Below are 22,101 nucleotides of genomic sequence, written 5' to 3'. Positions count from 1 at the left end.
TTTTTCTTCTCTTTATTCTTTCATGGGACATGGGCATCATTGGCTGGCCAGCATTTATTGCCCATCCCTAGTCATCTTTGAGCTAAGTGGCTTGCTCGGCCACTTCAGAGGACAGTTGAGAGTCAACCCCATTGCTGTGCCTCTGGAGTCACATGTAGGCCAGACCAGGTAAGGACGGCAGATTTCCTTCCCGTAAGGACATTAGCGAATCAGATGGGTTTTTTCCGACAATCGACAATGGTTTCATGGCGATCAATAGATTCTTAATTCCAGATTTTAAAAATTGAATTCAAATTCCACCATCTGCCGTGGCGGGATTCGAACTCCGGTCCCCACAACATTAGCTGAGTTTCTGGATTAATAGTCTAGCGATAATACCATTAGACCATCACTTCCCCAGTCTGCCTTACAGCTGCTGCTTGCTTTACACTGCACATTCTGGTTTTCATTGCTTTTGGTGCTGAATCTTGATTTAGGCTGCTGTTAGATTGCTGTGTCATGAATTTCAGTTCTCTAAATGAAAGCCTGTAGGACTAAATGCCAGCAGTCCCTAGCCTTGTCTGTTATTAATAGATATTTATAAATTCAGAGTACTGGAGTCAATGTCCCAAATTTAATCGTTAGTGTTTGTAATTATGATATGGTTAATTTATTCTTGTGTACTTTGGATCTTAATTCAATTAATTGAACTTTTTGTTTTCTCCTATTCTTACAACCCCAGAAATTACCATGTTTGTCGACTCAAGTGTAATGAGTTGTCACACTATCGAGTATCTCTTGTTTGATTTAGGAGAGGCAGTGGAAATGTCATTGCACCAGTAATCCAGAGACACTGAGCAAGATCTGGGGACCCGGGTTCAAATCCTGCCACGGCAAATGGTGAAATTTGAATTTTAAAAAATCTGGAATTCTAAGTCTAATGATGAATGTTCCCTTTTGGAGGCGCCATATTTTGAATGAGACATGAAGAGCTGATCCCCTGTATTCAGTTTGATGTACAAGATCCCACAGCATTTATCTACCACAGATGTGGAGATGAGAAGTCTCATGACACCAAAGTCCAACAGATTTATTTGGAATCGCGAGCTTTCAGAGTGCTGCTCCTTCCTCGGGTGAGTCACTCGCCAGATGAAGGAGCAACGCTCCGAAAGCTCACGATTCCAAATAAACCTGTTGGACTTTAACCTGGTGTTGTTAGACTTCTTACTGTATCTACCACAGGTTAGGGAGTTTTTATGTTGTAGCCAACTGCCCTCCCTCAAGCTGACAGAACAGCTTTCTGGGTTAAATCATCACGTTATTGTTGAGTTATATCTTATACAGTTTTAATGATAACTAATTTGCTTTGATCTAACTATATAAGCCATAGAACCCCTACAGTGCAGAAGGAGGCCACTAGGCCCATTGAGTCTTCACCGACTCTCTCAAAAGAGCATCTCAGGGTGGCGGGGCGGCACAGTGGTTAGTATTGCTGCCTCACAGCGCCAGGGTCACAGGTTCGATTCTCAGCTTTGGCCACTGTCTGTGTGCAGTTTGCACATTCTTCCCGTGTTTGCGTGGGTTTCCTCCGGGTGCTCTGGTTTTTTCCAACAGTCCAAAGATGTGCAGGTTATGTGGATTGGCCATGCTAAATTGCCCCTTAGTGTCAGGGGGCTAGCTAGGGTAAATGCATGGGGTTATTGGGGATAGGGCCTGAGTGGGATTGTGGTTGGTGCAGATTCGATAGGCCGAATGGCCTCCTTCTGCACTGTAGGATTCTATAATTCTTACCCAGGCCCACTCCTCTCTCTCCGCATAACCCCACGCATTTACCATGGCTAATCCACCTAATCTACACATCTTTGGACAGTGGGAGGAAACACACGCAGATGTGGGAGAATGTGCAAACTCCACACAGTCACCCAAGGCAAAATCAAACCCGGGTCCCTGGTGCCGTGAGGCACCAGTGCTAACCACTGTGCCACCGTTCCGCAATTAATGTAATTAATGATCAATTCAAGAAAACAATTTATTGATACTTAAGACTGTGCAAAATACTGACAGGGAAAAGTGACCCACTCTAACCAGAAATGAGTTCAGGGAAATGGTCAACATACTGCAGGTGCATTCAGAGGGTGTTGTAGTTGGCAGCTGTTGATGCAGATGTTACAAAGCAGCTTATTTAGAAAATGACACTGGCCCTATAAATGTTTTCTTCCTTTGCAGAAATTGAAGCAGTATAAGTTTGTATTATACGCAGCTTTGAAGAAAACACCACAAGGATAACATTAACCGAGGTTGAAGCTTGTGCCGAGCAGTCATTTTTCTTGTGAGATTCTGAGAGTAAATAGCACTTGTTGGAGTCAGAGCCACTGCTCCTTCAAAAGTCTTGAATTCAAATCACCAACTTTGGAGCTGATATATTCGAGTCTGGGAATCCAAAGTTTTCCATAAGCCATCAGACTTTCATAGAATCCCTACAGTGCAGGAGGAGGCTATTCGGCCCATCAAGCCTGCACCAACGACAATCCCACCCAGGCCCTATCCCCGTAAACCCATGCATTTACCCGAGCTAGTCCCCCTGACGAGGAGCAATTTAGCATGTCAACCAACTTAACCTGCACATCTTTGGAGTATGGGAGGAAACTGGAGCAGGCACAAGGAGAACGTGCAAACTCCCTGGTGCTGTGAGGTAGCTGTGCTAACCACTGTACCACCATGATGTGCCCGTCATCAGGTTTTTGCATTTATTTTAATTATTCATTGATGTAGTATTTTCTGTAGCTGTATACTTGCATTGAAAACTTGTGATTTATTGCCACAAATGCCTGTTGCCTCGCAACACCAGAGATCGAGTCATTCTGGCTTTGGGTCACTGTCTGTGTGGAATTTGCAGGTTCTTCCTGTGTCTGTGTGGGTTTCCTCCGGGTGCTCCCATTTCCTCCCACAGTCCAAAGATGTGCAGGCTAGGTGGAGTGACCATGGTAAATGCGCAGGGTAATGGGGTTGTGCGGGGGGGGGTGGGCCTGGCTAAAGATGTTCTTTTGGCGAGTTAGTGCAGACTGAGTGGGCTAAGTGGCCTCCATCTGCACTATGAGTTGCAGTGTTTCCATTGCAGCATTAATGCTGTTTATCAGACGTTAGTAAAACACTGGTGTTCATGTTTGCAGGGGATAGGGTGGAGGTTTTGCAGCAGTTTTTCATTTAATCATTTGTATTTGGCCGTACTACCGTAAAATATCATTAAGTAGAATAATTAATTAACCATAAAGTTAATTACAGAAGCCAACTTACAGACTTGCAAGTCAGAAGTCAGGTTGGTGATGCGATGGTGATGGTGATGCACTAATCGCATCAGCTATTAAATGGTTTTTCAATTGTAGTGAGTTTCCTGGTGGTAGAATCTATGGGAAATCCCATTGGCAGTGCCAGGGGCCTGAAGGCTCTGCCAATGGGCAACGCTGAGTCGCTTCCCACCCCCACACTGTGGAGAGAGCCAGGAAATCTCTCTTTGCGCCCCTCCCCCTTCCCCCAGTCTCCATCCCTGAGCCTAAAAGACAAAGAATAGTTTAGGTTTGATGCCCATTGAGTTGCACACAACAACAGTTGGGGGCTCTTGAGTCAGGAAAGGGAAAGCATGACCATTTCTGATAATTGTGCAGAGATCTCTGCCTGCAAATTGTGCAGTGCAAATCCAAGCCTGTATATCCCATCCTCCAGACAAAAGGCTTGTAGGATGATTTCACTGAGTAATCTCCAGGTTGTACGTTGGAGAAGGCGGGCAGGCCTTTTAGCTGTCAATCTCAGAAGAATATCTTTTTTCAGATAAAATTGAGCATGTCATTTTTGTTTCGTGGAATTTAATTTTATGGGTAACTATTAAATGAGGTATTGATTAATGCCGCAGGTTAGTTTGCAATGAAGACATGCATTTCAAACAGTCTGGTCTGACAGCAAATGAAAGCGCTTCTTCATGCATTAATACCACTGAGAAAATGCAACTTTGAAAGCTTTTCATGATGTACAAAGGGTGCAGTGGAGGGGTTAAATTAAAATTCAGCAAGTCGAGTGGCTACCACCGATGGCGGAAAGCCTGCAGTACAGCTGCAAATAAGCCTTTTATTTAACTGTAGATATTACCATAATGTGCATGGGCAACTTGGAGCATGACCGGTTTGGAGATGCCTAATGTTGGGTTATAAAGCTCTGGTTCTCTGCACTCAACAACAGGCAGCCCTCTGAGCTTGCAATCGTCAGAAGTCTGTTCTTATAAATTTTACACTCGTCCACCCCCTGTGGCACTGCTCACATTGAATGAGAGTTGGATATGCTGCCTTCGGGCAAATAGATAAAGCATGATGGATACAGTAAGGGCGGGGGGGGGTTGCTAAATGGTAGTTCTCTGTCTTGCGAGCTTTGCCCATTTGACCTCTCCTGTCCCGTCCAGTGCACCTTCCTTGGGGAAGAGGTGTAACAAATTGGGCCCAGAAGTGGCTACTTCCTGGGGCAGTTCCCTTTGATTGGCAACTGCTTGCGAATCCCCAGCTCCAGCCCTTTGGGAAGGTGACAAGAAATCAACATCAGAAAATATCGCCAATGGTGATGATGGTGAATATTTTCCAGCATCTTGGCTTTTATTTAAACAATCAACCTTCATTGCATTTTTAATTCCATCTATGCACTGTTAGCAGGTTTCCTTTCGAATCTCTATCATGTTGTTTTCTGACCTGCCTTTTTTCCTTTGGGAGTTGTCTTTCCTGCTATTGTGCATTCATCTATTTTTTGTCCTTAATGTTTTCTGAGGTCTTCTCCCCCTGCCCCCACCGCCGCCACCACTCGTGCAGTGAAACATGCGGGTCTGGAACGCCCCAGATTCAAACAAGGTTCATAGAATTGTGCTGATGTGGCTGAGATGATGGAGGACACCTATGGGGAACTGCACTCTGATCAAATTGCCAACTTCAGCTTAAGAAGGGTTTAGGACAGACCGGTGGATTTGTTTTTTTAACCGTTTGAGAAATGGCTTGATTCAGTCCAGCAATTCATCAAGGCTATGCGGTTCCTGACTATTGTTAGTTTAGCTTGAGCATTTAATTTATTATTCAGTTCACATGAGTGGAATCAAAATGAATGAGCCAGCTGACTGGTGATTTCACAGTGAAAAACACTTGTTACATTTTCTCATGGGCATGTGCCGTTCATGGTTTTTAAACACCTCAGATGTACAGGCAGGAGCAGGGGTCGGGCAGGAGCGGGGTTCGGGCAGGAGCGGGGGTAGGCAGGAGCGGGTGCAGGCAGGAGCAGCAGGAATAAGGACGGTGCTGCCAGCGAACTCGTTTAGCCTCGGGATGACTGAAAACAGATTTTGAAGCTTTTCACTAAATGTTACTGAACAAAGTTCTGGAAACAGATCACAACAAATTTCTGGAAATGGATAACAATTTAGTTGCTGGACAGGAGTGTAAAGCTCTTGCTCAACTGCACACAGGTGCTGATGGTCTCAATGGAAACTAGCATAATGGTGGAAGAGGAGATGCTGCATGCTGTGTTGTGGACCAACTACATTGCATGTCAGCTGCTGGGGTTGTCTGGGCAATTTAAAGCAAAATGATTTAAATTATATAATTGGAATATTTCTGTCAACTCCCTCCCCCTCTCTCTCACCCCCCCCCCCCCCCCTCTGTCTAACATTAAGATAGTTGGGTCATAACCTTCCATTTACAAATCCATTGAAACTCCTGTATCATGCTCTAACATGGGCAGAAATCATTCTTAAAAGGTTTTACATGTGCTCATGTTCTGCCACATGTGTAATTGGCACTTTGTGGTGGGGCTTTGCCGTACTCTGCATTGTTAGGTCAGAAATTGCGCAGTGTTGCTGCATCTTGCAGTACTGCACCCCAGCCACCAGGTGGCTGCACAGCAGAATGATCCTATTTTCCACTTTAACTGAAGTCAGAGGAAAATGTTCGGAATTATTGGTGAAGTCTAACAGTGTAATTTGTGAAAGTAAACACGGAAATGAGATTGTAGGGATTTTGGATGTAAACTTAAGACTTCTGACTTTCTCCCAGCTTTCCTTTTCCTGGCTAGTTCCAAGAGTGAACATCTTTTATCCCTCAAGAACAGCCCACAGCCCTAATCGTGTTGAGTCTGTTTGCTGTATTTACCTTTTCTAAAGAATCCCGCTCTGGACAACTTGAAATAGGCTCCGAGCCTGGAGTATGTTAGCAGCAAGTCTTTGTTAGCAACTCATAACTATGTAGATATTTATTGTAGAAGGTGTAGGGGTGGAGCTGACCCCATTCTAGGTCTTAACCCGACTGTGTCCATCTCCAGACTGACTGTGGGTCAGGTGCCTTCCGACAGATGGGTGATACTGCACTCAGCCCTGCATTAACCCCTTATGTACCAAACCCTTCTGTGACACTTCCAAGTTCACCTCCATCACCACTAAAATGTTGTCAACTTTATCTGACAGTAAAATACTAACTGCAACAACCGCACCCCCTGCCTTTACCCACGCATGGCTAAACCTAAGAATGTGATAACGTAAGATTTGTGGCCCATGGTATGTTATATCTCTCTCCTCGGGGGGCCCCCTGCCCTCAAAGAACAAAGAACAGTACAGCACAGGAAACAGGCCCTTCGGCCCTCCAAGCCTGTGCCGCTCATTGGTCCAACTAGACCATTCGTTTGTATCCCTCCATTCCCAGACTGCTCATGTGTATTGTGTATCAATGAGAATCTCGTTTTTCTCCTCAACTGGAGTGGAATTTTTAGGAATAAGAAGGTTTGATCTTTATTAAGATCCTAAGAAATGGGGGCAGGAGTAGGCCATTCCATTCTATGCCCCCATTTGATAAGATTATGGCTGATTGGATTGCTGCCTGTCCCCATAACCTATTTCTTATGTCTGCTCAACCCGATTGTACAATTTGACTCTCTGAACCAATATCATTTCTCGCCACCATACCGATATCACCCTTGATTAACAGAGCTACCCCACTCCTTTTCCTTGCTTCCTGATGTTCTGAAGTGCCCAATGCCACATAATATTCAGGTCCCAGTCTTGATCACCTTGACAACCATGTCGTGGAATGGTATCATATCATACTTATTTGTGTCATCCGTTCATCTATCTCATTCCAAATGCTGCCTGCATTCAGGTCAAGAAGATTCAATTTTGTCTTTTTACCAGTTTTCCCAACCCTGAGATTATTTGCTGCTGCAGTTTGTACATTCTGTCCCTTCCTGTCGCAATTTGATTATTATCACTACCCTGGGTTTCTCTTTATCTTTCCAATCTCTCGTCTTGAACCCTCATCCCTACTATTATGTCCAAGTCCTCTCTACATCCCCAGTTACATGATTCGCCATTATACCGATCCTATCATGGTTCAGGTGAAGACCATCCCAGTGATACAGCCCACTCTTTCTCAGTACTGGTGCCAGTGCCACATGAGTCAAAGCCCACTTCTCCGACTCTAATCTGTGAGCTATGCTTTCAACTCATTTTATTTTTTCCCCCTGTGCCAATTTGTTTGTGGCTCCGGTAAGAATCCAAATTATTACCTTCAACCCACACGGCCGATGAAGGATATTGCCCACTTCTGCTCCTCCTTTATTGTCCCTCGCCCTGTCCCCCCCCCCTCCTTTCTCTATCCTTTCCAGCCCTGAACATGATCTTGATTCCTGATGCCCAATGGCATAACTAAATCAGACTTACCCAGGCCTGTTAATAGTCTGGTTATTCTAACTGTTTAAGAACATAAGAACATAAGAAATAGGAGCAGGAGTAGGCCATCTAGCCCCTCGAGCCTGCCCCGCCATTCAATAAGATCATGGCTGATCTGACGTGGATCAGTACCACTTACCCGCCTGATCCCCATAACCCTTAATTCCCTTACCGATCAGGAATCCATCCATCCGCGCTTTAAACATATTCAGCGAGGTAGCCTCCACCACCTCAGTGGGCAGAGAATTCCAGAGATTCACCACCCTCTGGGAAAAGAAGTTCCTCCTCAAGTCTGTCTTAAAGCGACCCCCCTTTATTTTGAGGCTGTGTCCTCCAGTTTTAACTTCCTTACTAAGTGGAAAGAATCTCTCCGCCTCCACCCTATCCAGCCCCCGCATTATCTTATAAGTCTCCATAAGATCCCCCCTCATCCTTCTAAACTCCAACGAGTACAAACCCAATCTCCTCAGCCTCTCCTCATAATCCAAACCCCTCATCTCCGGTATCAACCTGGTGAACCTTCTCTGCACTCCCTCCAATGCCAATATATCCTTCCTCATATAAGGGGACCAATACTGCACACAGTATTCCAGCTGCGGCCTCACCAATGCCCTGTACAGGTGCATCAAGACATCCCTGCTTTTATATTCTATCCCTCTCGCGATATAGGCCAACATCCCATTTGCCTTCTTGATCACCTGTTGTACCTGCAGACTGGGCTTTTGCGTCTCGTGCACAAGGACCCCCAGGTCCCTTTGCACGGTAGCATGTTTTAATTTGTTTCCATTGAGATAGTAATCCCATTTGTTATTATTTCCTCCAAAGTGTATAACCTCGCATTTATCAACGTTATACTCCATTTGCCATATCCTCGCCCACTCACTCAGCCTGTCCAAATCTCTTTGCAGATCTTCTCCGTCCTCCACACGATTCACTTTTCCACTTATCTTTGTGTCGTCTGCAAACTTCGTTACCCTACACTCCGTCCCCTCCTCCAGATCATCTATATAAATGGTAAATAGTTGCGGCCCGAGTACCGATCCCTGTGGCACGCCACTAGTTACCTTCCTCCAACCGGAAAAACACCCATTTATTCCGACTCTTTGCTTCCTGTCGGATAGCCAGTCCCCAATCCACTTTAACACACTACCCCCAACTCCGTGTGCCCTAATCTTCTTCAGCAGCCTTTTATGGGGCACCTTATCAAACGCCTTTTGGAAATCCAAAAACACCGCATCCACCGGTTCTCCTCCATCAACCGCCCTAGTCACATCTTCATAAAAATCCAACATGTTCGTCAAGCACGACTTTCCCCTCATGAATCCATGCTGCGTCTGATTGATCGAACCATTTCTATCCAGATGCCCTGCTATCTCCTCTTTAATAATGGATTCCAGCATTTTCCATACTACAGACGTTAAGCTGACCGGCCTATAGTTACCCGCCTTTAAGGTTGAGATTGGTTGAGATTGATTTCGAAATCATGGTTTTCAAAAAAGATTGTTTCATGGGATGTGGGTGTTGTTGGCTCGGCCACCATTTTCTGCCCAACCCTAATTGCCCTTGAGAAGGTGGCAGTGAGCCAGCTTATTGAATCTCTAGTCAATGTGGTGTAAGTACACCCATAGTGCTGTTAGGGAGGGAGTTCCAGGATTTTGAACCAGTGATAGTAAAGGAATGGCATGGAGGAGGGGAACTTAGAGGTGGTAATGTTCCCATACATCTGCTGTCCTTGTCCTTCTAGGTAGTAGAGGTCACATTAGGAAGGTGCTGTTGGAGGAGCTTGGGTGAGTTGCTCCAGTGCATCTTGTGGATGGCACACGCTGCTGCTACTGTGCATTGGTGGTAGGGTGCCAGTCAAGTGTGTTGCTTTGTCCTGGATGGTGTCAAACTTCTTGTGCTTTTGGAGCTGGGCTTTGTTCATCCAGGCAAGTGGAGAGTATTCCACCACACTCCTGACTTGCGACTTGTAGATGGTGGACAGGCTTTGGGGAGTCAGGAAGTACGTTACTCGTTGCAGAATGGCTGGTCCAGTTCAGTTTCTGGTTGATAGTAACCTCCAGGATGTTGATGGTGGGTGTTTCAGAGATGATAATGTCACAATGTCAAAGGGCAATGGTTAGATCCTCACTCGTCGGAGATGGTCATTGTCTGGCACTTTGGTGCCACTTGTCAGTGCAAACCTGGATATTGTCCAGGTCTTGCTGCATTTGGACATGGACAGCTTCAGTATCTGAGGAGTTGTAAATGGTACTGAACATTGTGCAGTTGTCAGCAAACATCTCCACTTCTGACCTTATGATGGAAGTAAGGTCAGTGATGAAGATGATTGGGCTGAGGACAGTCCCTAAGGAACTCCTGCAGTGATGTCCTGGAGCTGAGATGATTGATGTCCAACCACCACCACAATCTTTCTTTGTGTCAACCAGTGGAGAGTTTTCCTTTGATCCCCACTGACTCCAGTTTTGCTCGGGCTGCTTGAGACTACATACGGCTAAATGTTGTATGATGCCAGGGGCAGTCAGTCTCACCTCATCGAGTCATGGTGATCAGTGAAATCAATTGTCTGATGAAAAGCTTTGTACTACAGCTTTCGAAAAGTCATTGAATTTTATATTACTCGATCTACACTCGGATAAATATAGTAATTGCTGTAGGTATTTCACTAATTTGAAGGAAGCCTGTGTTTAATTCATAAAGACGTGGGAATGCACTAATTCAGAATGAGCAATCAGCTGAGAGATGAAACCTCAGAGTATTTCAATCACGGCATTGCCCTGAAGTACAGTAAAACCATTATTGCAGTGCTCGTGTAATACATTAGTTCCTGTAAAACGGCTTCCTTGATCTTGGCTCGGCAGAATTGGTATCAGTCGGTCTTTAATGGCAAGAGCAGTAGCTCAGCAGGGTCGTTGTAAAATGGCCCCTTCATTAATGCTGCTTGGAAATCTGGTTCAAGTTGCTGGCAGCAGTAATAAAATTGACAATTCACGTTGCTGACTTCGAGTGCTGTTACCGTTTCCTGGCCTTCAATTTGCTCTGTCATTAGAGGACAGTTGCATACACATTTCCTACTTATCAGAAGTCAGGAAATGTTCATCAATATAGTGAAACTCATAACTGGCTCTGTGAATGTTCGGGTTTTAGAATTGTGTACACTCTTGGATCGACTGTAATGCCTCAAAATTGATTGCCATATCTATATATTGTGTGCAAGTGTGTGTGTGCACATATAATTGTCTATGCATGTCCATGTGCAGATACGTATGCATGCGTGCGTGCATATATCTGTATATGTATGTCCATGTGCGCGTGTGCAGATGTGTGCGTGTATATCTGTATATGCACGTCCATCTGCGTGTGTGTGGGTAACCTCCCCATGTAGATTTCAGTGCGAGAATAAAGTGGGATTCTCCAACTTGAATCACAGAAAGTGTACACTCCCTGAATGTTGGCCAGAATATTTTAGGTGCAAACTGTTTACATAAGTTGTCTGCCAAAAGGCAATGATACAAAAAGAATTTGCTAAATAAGCAAAAGGCAATTCACAATTTGAAAACATTTTTGCACAAGTGATTGGTGTAAAGTTTTTTGTTTTTTTCCAAAACACATTTTGGTACATTTAATGAAACAGATGTGCAGCCCAGGGGAGAACACAGCTGGCTGCAAGGAGTAATTGGGTTGTTGCATAAAGCAGCATGCTTTGTTCTTCCCTGGAGCGCCACAATGTAGTTTATTTTTATATTTGAGAAAGGCAATACTGTAATGTTGGTTGATATCTAGTATGGAAATTGCATTAGGCATCAGAAGATAAAAGGATAAATGAGCAGGGTGATTGACATTGTTTAGGTTGGCATTGTACGCAAAGGAAATTTCTAAGTGCTGCAATTAAAGTTTTACGCGCCAGCAATTGCTAAACGTTGTGGGGTTCCCCACTTCATGGCTGCTTGCGCCACCACAAGTCCGTGTTCTCACTGATGTAGGGGATGTAATTGGAGACCTTAAAAGGGCACAACTGCAGTGAACTCCTCGCACCCAAGACGACGATGACTGCAGCTCAGCCCAGAGGTGATTAAGGACAAAGCAGAAGCATTCTCCAGGGAAACGGAAATCTTGTTTCTTTATCGCCAGAATTGAGCAGTACGGATATGGAGAAGATTGTAAAGTTGGGCTGGATCCAATCAGTGACAAATGTCTCAATCTGCAAACCAGTGCCCAGCTATGTAATCATCGACCAGCTGCTCTGAGCACAAACAATACCACGCTGATCAAAAATAGAAGCCGCGATGGTGCTTGCCAAAGTATTTAGCCGGCATGCTCCAATGAAAAAGTTTCATATCTGTTAAAAGAAGCTTCAGGAGAAGAGATGAGACCAGCGGTGAATTGCAAGGTGCGGCAAGCTGCGTTAAACACTTCCCGTTTTGTTCTTTCCCTCTTAATTTTTATGCTCAGTGGAAGTCCGTTCGGTTCACTCTTTCCCCTGTGAATTGCACAGTCATTTTCTGCTGATGTTTCTAATTGCCTCGAAGCACAGCAGTAATCTTAACCATATAACTGCTGAACTCCCTCGCTGAATTGTAAATATTTTTCCACGAGTTGATATATACAAAGCGACAGTTTCTTTTTCTGTGCTCTTAAGTTTTTAGCATTTGTGATTGAACCACAGCCCTCCTCTGCAATTCAAGTATATCTCCAACTCTATAAATGCAACAGAATCATACAGCGCAGAAGAAGCCTTTTGGCTCATCGAGTCTGCACCGACACGTGAGGAACACCTGAACTCCCACCTAATCCCATTTGCCAGCACTTGGCCCATAGCCTTGAATGTTGTGACGTGCCAAGTGCTCATCCAGATACTTTGTAAAAGATGTGAGACAACCTGCCTCCACCACCCTCCCAGACAGCGTGTTAAGGCCAGTGTCCCATATGTCTTTTTTACCACCCTACTAACATGCCCTTCCGCTTTCAGAGATCTATGGATAAACACACCAAGGTCCCTTTGTTCCTCAGACTTCCTAGTGTCACTCCGTTCATTGAATACTTCCTTGTCAAATTACTCCTTCCGAAGTGCATCATCTCTCACTTTTTCAGGGTTAACTTCCATCAGCCACTTATCCCCCTATTTGACCATCCCACCTGTATCTTCCTGCAGCCCAAGGCATTCCGCCTCACTGTTAACCACCCAGCCAATCTTTGTCATCTACAAATTTGCTAATCCTATCCCTCACATAATCATTGTCGTTTATATAAATGATGAATAATATGAGATTCAGCACAGGTCCTGTGGTACATCACTGGACATTGGCTTCCAGTCATTAAACAGGCCTTTCTCATCACCCTCTGTCTCCTACAACTAAGCCAATTTTGAATCCACCGTATCAAATTACCCTGTATTCCATATGCATTTGCCTTCTTTATAAGTCTCCCATGGTAGAACCCTGTCAAAGACTTTGCTGAAATCTACATAAACTACATCGGCTGCAATATCCTCATCTACATACCTGTCCACCTGCTCAAAAAAAAACTCTAGCAAATTTGTTAGGCATGACCTCTCTCTGATGAAGCCATGCTGACTATCCCCGATCAAACCATGCCTCTCCAAGTGGAGATAGATTCTCTCCTTCAGAATTTTCTCCAATAGTTTCCCTACCAGTGATGTGAGACTCGCTGGTCTGTAGATCATAGAATCCTACAGTGCAGAAAGAGGCCATTCGGCCCATCTAGTCTGCACCAACCACAATCCCACCCAGGCCCTATCCCCATATCCCGACATATTTACCCAGTAATCCCTCTGACCTATGCATCCCAGGACACTAAGGGGCAATTTAGAATGGCCGATCAACCTAGCCCGCACATCTTTGGACTGTGGGGGGAAACCGCAGCACCCGGAGGAAACCCACGCAGACACGAGGAGAATGTGCAAACTCCACACAGGCAGTGACCCGAGCCAGGATTCGAACCCAGGTCCCTGGAGCTGTGAAGCAGCAGTGCTAACCACTGTGCTACCGTGCCGCCCTGGCTTATTTCTACAACCCTTCTTAAAGAGACTGCATTCGGTGATAGTTTAGGTCACATTTAAGCAAATGAGAAAACAAGCTTGCAAAATAAAATTTGCAGCGATAGTACCAGAACTGAGATGTTATTGTTATCAAACAAGATTGAACAAATTGGGCAATTTCTCTTTAGAAAATAAATGACCTGTTCAAATTTAGGAATGATTTTGACAAGGTAATTGTAGAGAGGATGTTTCGACTTGTGGGAGAATCCAAAATGAAGTGCCATACATGCAAGATAGTTCCCAATAAATCCAGTCGGAAAATTGCTTTAGAATAGAAGAGAATAGTTAAGATGTGAATGGTGTTAGGAATCGTGAATAGTGCTAAACATTTGTGCAATTGTCAGCAAACATCCCCCCTTCTGGCTGTAAGATGGAAGGAAGGTCATTGATGAAGCAGCTGAAAATGATTTTACTGAGGACATTCCCCTGAAGAACTTCTGCAGTGACATCCTGGAACGAAGATGATTGACCTCCAAGTACAACGATCAGCTTAGATACTGTTTTAAAAAAAATAAATTGGGGGAGTACTTGAAAAGAAAGGAAGTAGAAAGATGTGCTGAAAGGCTGAGATGAGGCAGATGGAATAGCAGGATTGTGTAGCATGTAAACATCCAGCATAGACCAGTGGGCCGAATGGCCTGTTCCTGCAACAAAATACAAAAAGATATTATTAAACATTAAGAATGGATGTATCTGTGTTCAAATGAATTTGAATGCGAGGTTTTGCATTTTGGTATGCAAACTAAAGGAGGTTACTTTTGTACTTGGAAACCACTGTCGATTGTTTTAAAAAATTTGTCTTCAAATTCCACGAGAGCAGCTGGTGGAATTTAAATTCAAAAATAAATCTGAAATCAAAAAAACTAGTCTCAGTCATGATGATTCGAAACCATTTTCGATTTGTTGGAAAAATCCATCTGGTTCACTGATGTCAAGGAAGGAAATCTGCCATCCTTAGCTGCTGTGCGTCTGGAGCCGCAGGTGTGCCAGACCCAAGTTCAATTCTGCCCTTCGGTGACTGACTGTGTGGAGTTTGCACGTTCTCCCCGTGTCTGTGTGGGTTTCCTCCGGGTGCTCCGGTTTCCTCCCACTGTCCAAAGATGTGCAGGTTAGGTAGATTGGCCATGCTAAATTGCCCCTTAGTGTCTGGGGGATTAGCAGGGTAAATACGTGAAGTTACGGAAAGGGGCCTGGGTGGGATTGTTGTCGGGCAGGCTGATGGGTTGAATGGCCGCCTCCTGTACCATAGGGATTTTATGAGAATATATTGCATCAACCTAGGCACTGGAAATGGCAACTGCAAATCCAGCCCTGTTGACACTGTTTTCCTGACTAACATCTGGGGACTTGTGCCAAAATTGGAGAGCTGTCTCACAGATTTGTCACACAACAGTCTGGCATAATCATACTCATGGAATCATAGCTCACATTGTCCCAGACATCATCATCCCTGGGTATGTCATGTCACACTGGCAGGATAGACCCACCAGAGGTGGCGGCACACTGGTATGCAGCCAGGTGGGAATTACTCCTCAACAATGACCGCAGACCCCATAAAGTTGAATGGTATTAGGTTAAATATGGGCAAGGAAACTGCCTGCTGATTATCACTGATGAGTCTTGCAAATAGTTGGTAATCAGGTACAACAAGTGATTAGAAAGGCAAATTGGTGTTTGTTGCAAGAGGAATAGAATATGACGAGGGCATGTTTTGCTATAGTTGTAATGTTGAGGCCGCATCAGTTTTGGTCTTCTGATTTTAAGAAAGGACATAGAACAGTACAGCACAGAACAGGCCCTTTGGCCCACGATGTTGTGCCGAGCTTTATCTGAAACCAAGATCAAGCTATCCCACTCCCTATCATCCTGGTGTGCTCCATGTGCCTATCCAATAACCGCTTAAATGTTCCTAAAGTGTCTGACTCCACTATCACTGCAGGCAGTCCATTCATCACCCCAACCACTCTCTGCGTAAAGAACCTACCTCTGATATCCTTCCTGTATCTCCCACCACGAACCCTATAGTTATGCCCCCTTGTAATAGCTCCATCCACCCGAGGAAATAGTCTTTGAACGTTCACTCTATCTATCCCCTTCATCATTTTATAAACCTCTATTAAGTCTCCCCTCAGCCTCCTCCGCTCCAGAGAGAACAGCCCTAGCTCCCTCAACCTTTCCTCATAAGACCCACCCTCCAAACCAGGCAGCATCCTAGTAAATCTCCTCTGCACTCTTTCCAGCGCTTCCACATCCTTTTTATAGTGAGGTGACCAGAACTGCACACAATATTCCAAATGTGGTCTCACCAAGGTCCTGTACAGTTGCAGCATAACCCCACGGCTCTTAAACTCCAACCCCCTGTTAATAAAAGCTAACACACTATAGGCCTTCTTCACAGCTCTATCCACTTGAGTGGCAACCTTTAGAGATCTGTGGATATGAACCCCAAGATCTCTCTGTTCCTCCACAGTCTTCAGAACCCTACCTTTGACCCTGTAATCCACATTTAAATTAGTCCTACCAAAATGAATCACCTCACATTTATCAGGGTTAAACTCCATTCGCCATTTTTCAGCCCAGCTTTGCATCCTATCTATGTCTCTTTGCAGCCTACAACAGCCCTCCACCTCATCCACTACTCCACCAATCTTAGTGTCATCAGCAAATTTACTGATCCTGCATGAGTGCATTCAATGCAGTTCAGAAAAGATTCACTTGACTGACTGCTGATATCTTAAGGGGAAAGGTTGGAATAAGTTGGGCTTGTATCTGGTGGAGTTTAGAAAATGAGAGTCGATCTCATTGAAGAGGTGTCTTAACAGAGTGAGTGCTGAAAGGATGTAAGGTAAGGATTCCCACCTTTTGCCTGAGATTATGCAGTTAATGCATTGAGCTGTGCACTCTGTGGCTTCCCTTACAGTTCAGTTCTGCATTATGGTTACCAGTTGATGCTCCACAGCACTTGGGTATTCCCAATTTATATTTGGTTGATTGAAGTTCCCAAGAGAACTTCCCTATTTTTGCATACTTTTATCTCTTCTGAAAACCAGCTGTCTTCCTTCTGCTGCAAGCGTGCCAAGTCAACCTATCGCTAGCATTCGTTTCATCTTTTGTCCAGTCCAAGCAACATTTTATCTCAACCAGGATTATTTTTCTGTTCGACTAAAGAGGTTATTAACATATAACACTATCCTATCTCCTTCCAGTCTACTCTATCCTTCCTACCCACACCATACCGTATGAATATTGTATTCTCTCGTGCCTGCTAACTTATAGGGATTTGTACTGTATATTATAGTTTTCTATCACAACTGTTGCCAGGTCCTCTTATTACTCTTACTATCTTTTACTTTACTATCACTTTCTTGCACTTTAACATCAATTTGCCACTTGGCGCTCTAACAGCAGTTAATCTTTTCTGTGGTTCTCCTGTATAGTCCATGTATAGACATTGATGGAGGAAAGAGTCATGGTGACGCAGTGGTTAGTACTGCTGCCTCATAGCGCCAGGGACCCAGGTCCAATTCTCGCCTCTGGTCACTGTCAGCATGGAGTTTGCATGTTCTCCCCGTGTCTGTGTGGATTTCCTCCCACACTCCAAAGATGTGAGGGTTAGGTTGATTGCTAAATTGACCCTTCGTGTCAGGGTAAATACACGGGGTTATGGGGATAGGGTCTGGGTGGGATTGTTATCAGTGCAGGCTCGATGAGCTGAATAGCCGCCTCCTGCACTGTTGGGATTCTGTGAATCGTGGTTAGCTATGATGATCTCTGGGGCTGGACAGCCTGCTAATATTGAACTCTCCGGGCTGGCCGAGAAAGAATATTCAGATGGCCAAGGGCTGTGCATGCCAATTGAACTCTACACTAGCAAGAATTATCACCTGCAGAGGGAAGGAAGAACATTTGTGGGTGTTAGGGGAATGGAAAACAAAACCAAGGCCAATCCCATCTGGTCTGTGGTGATGTGCCATCTTAACAAGCAGGAAGCAGGATAGAGTGCGCAATACATTGTGCCTTTAAAAAACAATCAAAATTATGAAACGTGAATATGATGAATCAGTTTTGTTTTTCTGGCTGTAGTAAAATATACTGTTATGGTTACTTCCTGAATTTCAAACGTTTTATTAGTGTCTGATTAGTCACAGCGGAACTCAGCAGTAAGTGGGTAGTGCTGATTCAGAAAGTAATTGCGCCAGGAAATTCATACTTGATGTCAGTGTGATGCGTAACTTAAAACAAGGCTCTTGAAAATCAAAAACAGAAGAATTTCTGCAACTTGTCCTTTTGTGAAGGAAATAGCTCAAAGCTTTTCAAGCCTGGAAAGTTTTAGTTAATGAAGGCAGTTTATTCTTAGTATCTCTTAAGCCAGACAGTTTACATTTCTGAATTTGATAAGAGTGGTCACGGTAAATTGCACTTCCTCTCAATCATCAAATACTGAGCAATGTCTGAATCATCATCGTACTTACGGGATGACTCATTTCATTGATATACTGCCTAACACAAACACTGTCAGGGTGAAAGAATGAATCTGGTCCTTCTTTATCTTTAGTTTTACAAACAGAAAAGAATCCATTGCTTTTATATTCTCTTCCAATTTATGTTTAACAATTGCTTTATCTTCATAGCACTTGGTTTTCTGTCGATCTTCAAAGCTGATTTGCCCAAGTACACACACATGTGATAACAAAATTAATTTGAGGGGTTTTAACTCCATTTTGAGGTGAAATGAGGAAACTCATTGAGCGATAAAAGGTAGTTTGTTTTTTAAATTATTGTTTCTTTAGATGGCCACTAATTAAGACAGCAGACAGCCCATTTCTAGGCTTGACATGTCATCGTGACATTGTGATAAGCACCCCATGAATGCACTGGTAAATTCCAATGCCTTATTGGATTAAAGAAGCACATAAACATAGGATATTGGGAATCAAACTGTAAACTCATTTTTTAATTTAAAACAAGTTGAATGGCAAGTGTGATTGCATTTCTACTCGATTTCCTTCCTTTGATATTTGATTTATTATTGTCACATGTATTGACATAGTGAAAAGTATTGTTTCTTGTGCGCTATGCAGACAAAGCATACCGTTCATAGAGAAGGAAAGGAGAGAGTGCAGAATGTAGTGTTACAATCATAGCTAGGGTGTAGAGAAAGATCAACTTAATGCAAGGTAAGTCCATTCAAAAGCCTGATAGCAGCAGGGAAGAAGCTGTTTGAGTCTGTTGGTACGTGACCCCAGACTTTTGTATCTTTTTCCCGAAGGAAGAAGGTGGAAGAGAGAATGTCCGGGATGCGTGGGGTCATTAATTATGCTGGCTGCTTTGCCGAGGCAACGGGAAGTGTAGACCGAGGCAGTGGATGGGAGGCTGGTTTGCGTGATGGATTGGGCTACATTCACGACCTTTTGTAGTTCCTTGCGGTCTTGGGCAGAGCAGGAGCCAGACCAAGTTGTGATACAACCAGAAAGAATGCTTTCTATGGTGCATCTGTAAAAATTGGTGAGAGTCATAGCTGACATGCCAAATTTCCTTAGTCTTCTGAGAAATATCACCCCAGCCAATCAGTCCAGTGCTGGATGCCTCAAAGACACTGGGTGTTTTGCACTTTATTCTGTCATTGGCATTGATTGCCTTGGGTTTACTAGTGTTAATTGTTTTGTTGATGTGCCTGCATGTCAGTGATTTCACTCTTGGAAGGTGATAATCTAATTTCTATGCTATAATCATCATTCACTTGAGAATGCCCCAGGAGCCTTGGATCCCAGTCCTGAGATATTTTCAGATGTTTTTAATAAAATGCTAATTATGCCGATTAAAATTTATTGAAGGTCTTTCTTTACTATAATTATTTATCTAATAATAGATTGGGCATTAATTCATGTTGAGATAAATGTTTTTCTAATAAAAAGGGATATTGGGAGCAGGTAGGGAGGTGGATTTGATATACCAGGGCGAGATCAGCCATAATCTGATTGAATGGCGGAACAGGCTTGAAGGGCTGAATCTGCCTCCTGATGCTTCTAATTCCTATGTCCCCTTGTTTGGTTCGTGTTTTACTCTGATGAAGAGTCCAAAATGTATCTGTTTTGTGCTGATGCTGCCTGATCTGCAGACCATTTTCAGCACAGAACAAACTTTTTGGGTGGGATTCTCCCAAAAGAATTAAGTGTCGAATTGGCGTAAAAACAGGGGTAAACGCCACTTTTTTTTGGGCAGGATTTTCAAAATGACTCTCCCTCACTGTGTGCACCGCAGAGTGCACTAGCGTGGATCTCATAAAAAATCTGGGAGCAGGGCCGCTTCCTGCTGGAGAGGCCGGCAGCAGAGCGCTGAGCGGGCCACTGCGCTTGCACCGATCTGTCATGGTGGAGATTGGCACATGCGCGGTAGCCCCGCACTGCCAGCCCCGCAACCCCACGTTGCTGGCCGTGGAAACCCCTCACCCTCCCAATTGCTGGCCTCTGGGATATGTCTGGGCCAATCTCAACCCCCCCTGCCCACCTCGATCTCTGGCTCCCCGATCACCGGCCTCTCTCCGAGGCCGCAGATGGGATGGTAATTCTCATTTGAATAATTTTATAAAGCTCTGTGCCTATTTTTGGCGCGGAGCTGACGGCGCCGGAAATCTGGTGGCCAGAGACGCGCAGAGGCCATGGCGCCCAGCAGGGAGCCCAGGACTCCGCTTGAGTCCCCTGACCTGCTGAAGCAGCTCAGCGGGCTGGGAGAATTGCCCCCTTTAACTTTCAGTTCTAGCAGCAGTTGTGGATTGATTTTGAATGCATTAATGAAGAACTTGAGGTTAATGGGATGCAATAATTCAGCCGTCAGTCTACAGTTCAGGAAACTCTTCTTATAAATGGACAGGATTCTACAACTTTTTCGATGAAATGTTTATTTTTTTTCGCTGCAACAAATCAGCTCCGCGGAAGTCTTTCCTTCATTCATGAGTCTATGATGATCTGTCCTGCCACGTTGGCTAAGTTTGATGCTGTTGTGTGCATGGGGATGTTAATGGCAATTTCATGGCCATGGTGCCATGAATTCAGCATGAAAATCTATTTCAGAATGGCTGAAGAGAATTCGGATTCATCTGGCCTATCTTCAGCCCTTGGGTTATTTATTAATGATGAGACATTAGCCTTACTTCAGATAGTTCAAATAAATTAAAATGACCATTGGCACTACTTGAAGAGGCTCAGGGAGCTCTCCTGGCCATTATTCCTTTGAATCAATACTGTACAAAATTGGATCGTCTGCTGCTTTGCCTCATTGCTGCCTATACGGTCTTGCTGTATGTAAATTTACTGCTGCATTTTTTTTGCCGAGCAAGAGCGATTGCACTTGCAAGTTACTGTATGTGAGGTTTCTGCAAAATGATTTAAGCATTCTATAAATGGTAGTTTGATTATGTGCAAGTTGAAAGATGTTGAGAGTATCTTAAATGCGTCTCGGGCAGTTAGAAGGGATATGCACAATTCTGCTTTCTTGGCTTTACAATGTTATGTATGTAGGCATGTGTCATGTATGTGCACAGTAGCATTTGAACTTGAGGGAAATAGAACTTGGCAACAACAGAAACTTGAAATTTCTAATCTAAATGAGGCGAGTCTTGGTTAATGTTCTCATTTAATTCCAGGATCCTAAACATTATGCAATGCCTTATTTTAGATTTCCAGCATCTGCAATATTTTGCTTTCTCAACAATGTATTAGTTATTCCAAAAGGGGTGAATCTTTGCTAAATCCCGTCCCTTATTATAGCTGTTGCAAGAAAATGTGACCACGTTGCAAAATACTGGATATGTATTTTTTTCCCCTCCCAATACATTGAACAAACTTCCTTTGGAAACTTCTGATAATGATGCCTTTAGGTATTAACCTCAGTCAGTTATTGATGAATCATAAAAAGCAGCAACACAAAATTTGGATGAAGGATCATAGGAAATATCCTATGTGAAGGCCAACTCCCTTTTTAAAGCTTATGAGGCAGTAGGTGTTTTTCTTTTGGGTGGTTGGTTCAACATGATGACACATCTCACTTGAAAAATGCATTTCACAAGAATGGTTGCTGAGTGTCCACATGAACACGGTAAGAAGCCTCACAACACCAGGTTAAAGTCCAACAGGTTTATTTGGTAGCAAAAACCACTAGCTTTTGGAGCGCTGCTCCTTCGTCAGGGAAGTGGGAGTCCTGTTCACAAACAGGGCATATAAAGACACAAACACAATTTACAAAATAATGGTTGGAATGCGAGTCTTTGCAGGTAATAAAGTCTCAAAGGTACAGACAATGTGAGTGGAGAGAGGGTTAAGCACAGGTT

General features: G+C 44.0%; 1 protein-coding gene across 5 annotated transcripts in view; it reads left to right on the top strand.

Moving 5' to 3' along the window:
- plagl2 (pleiomorphic adenoma gene-like 2) overlaps positions 1–22,101 on the top strand; it is a 127,538-nt gene that overhangs the window by 26,786 nt on the left and 78,651 nt on the right. Inside the window, exon 1 of one of the 5 annotated variants that reach the window (XM_078236637.1) lies at positions 2,592–2,716. The exons of the other annotated variants lie outside the window; for them this stretch is intronic. The gene's annotated coding sequence lies outside the window, so the exon portion shown is untranslated. Of the gene's footprint in view, positions 1–2,591; positions 2,717–22,101 lie in introns of those variants that run through there. 5 annotated transcript variants of the gene reach the window in all.

This window comes from Mustelus asterias, chromosome 20 (assembly GCF_964213995.1).
Source record: "Mustelus asterias chromosome 20, sMusAst1.hap1.1, whole genome shotgun sequence".
Classification (NCBI taxonomy): domain Eukaryota; kingdom Metazoa; phylum Chordata; class Chondrichthyes; order Carcharhiniformes; family Triakidae; genus Mustelus; species Mustelus asterias.
The sequence above is the reverse complement of the archived record's forward strand: the minus strand, read 5'-3'. Positions and strand labels throughout refer to the sequence as shown.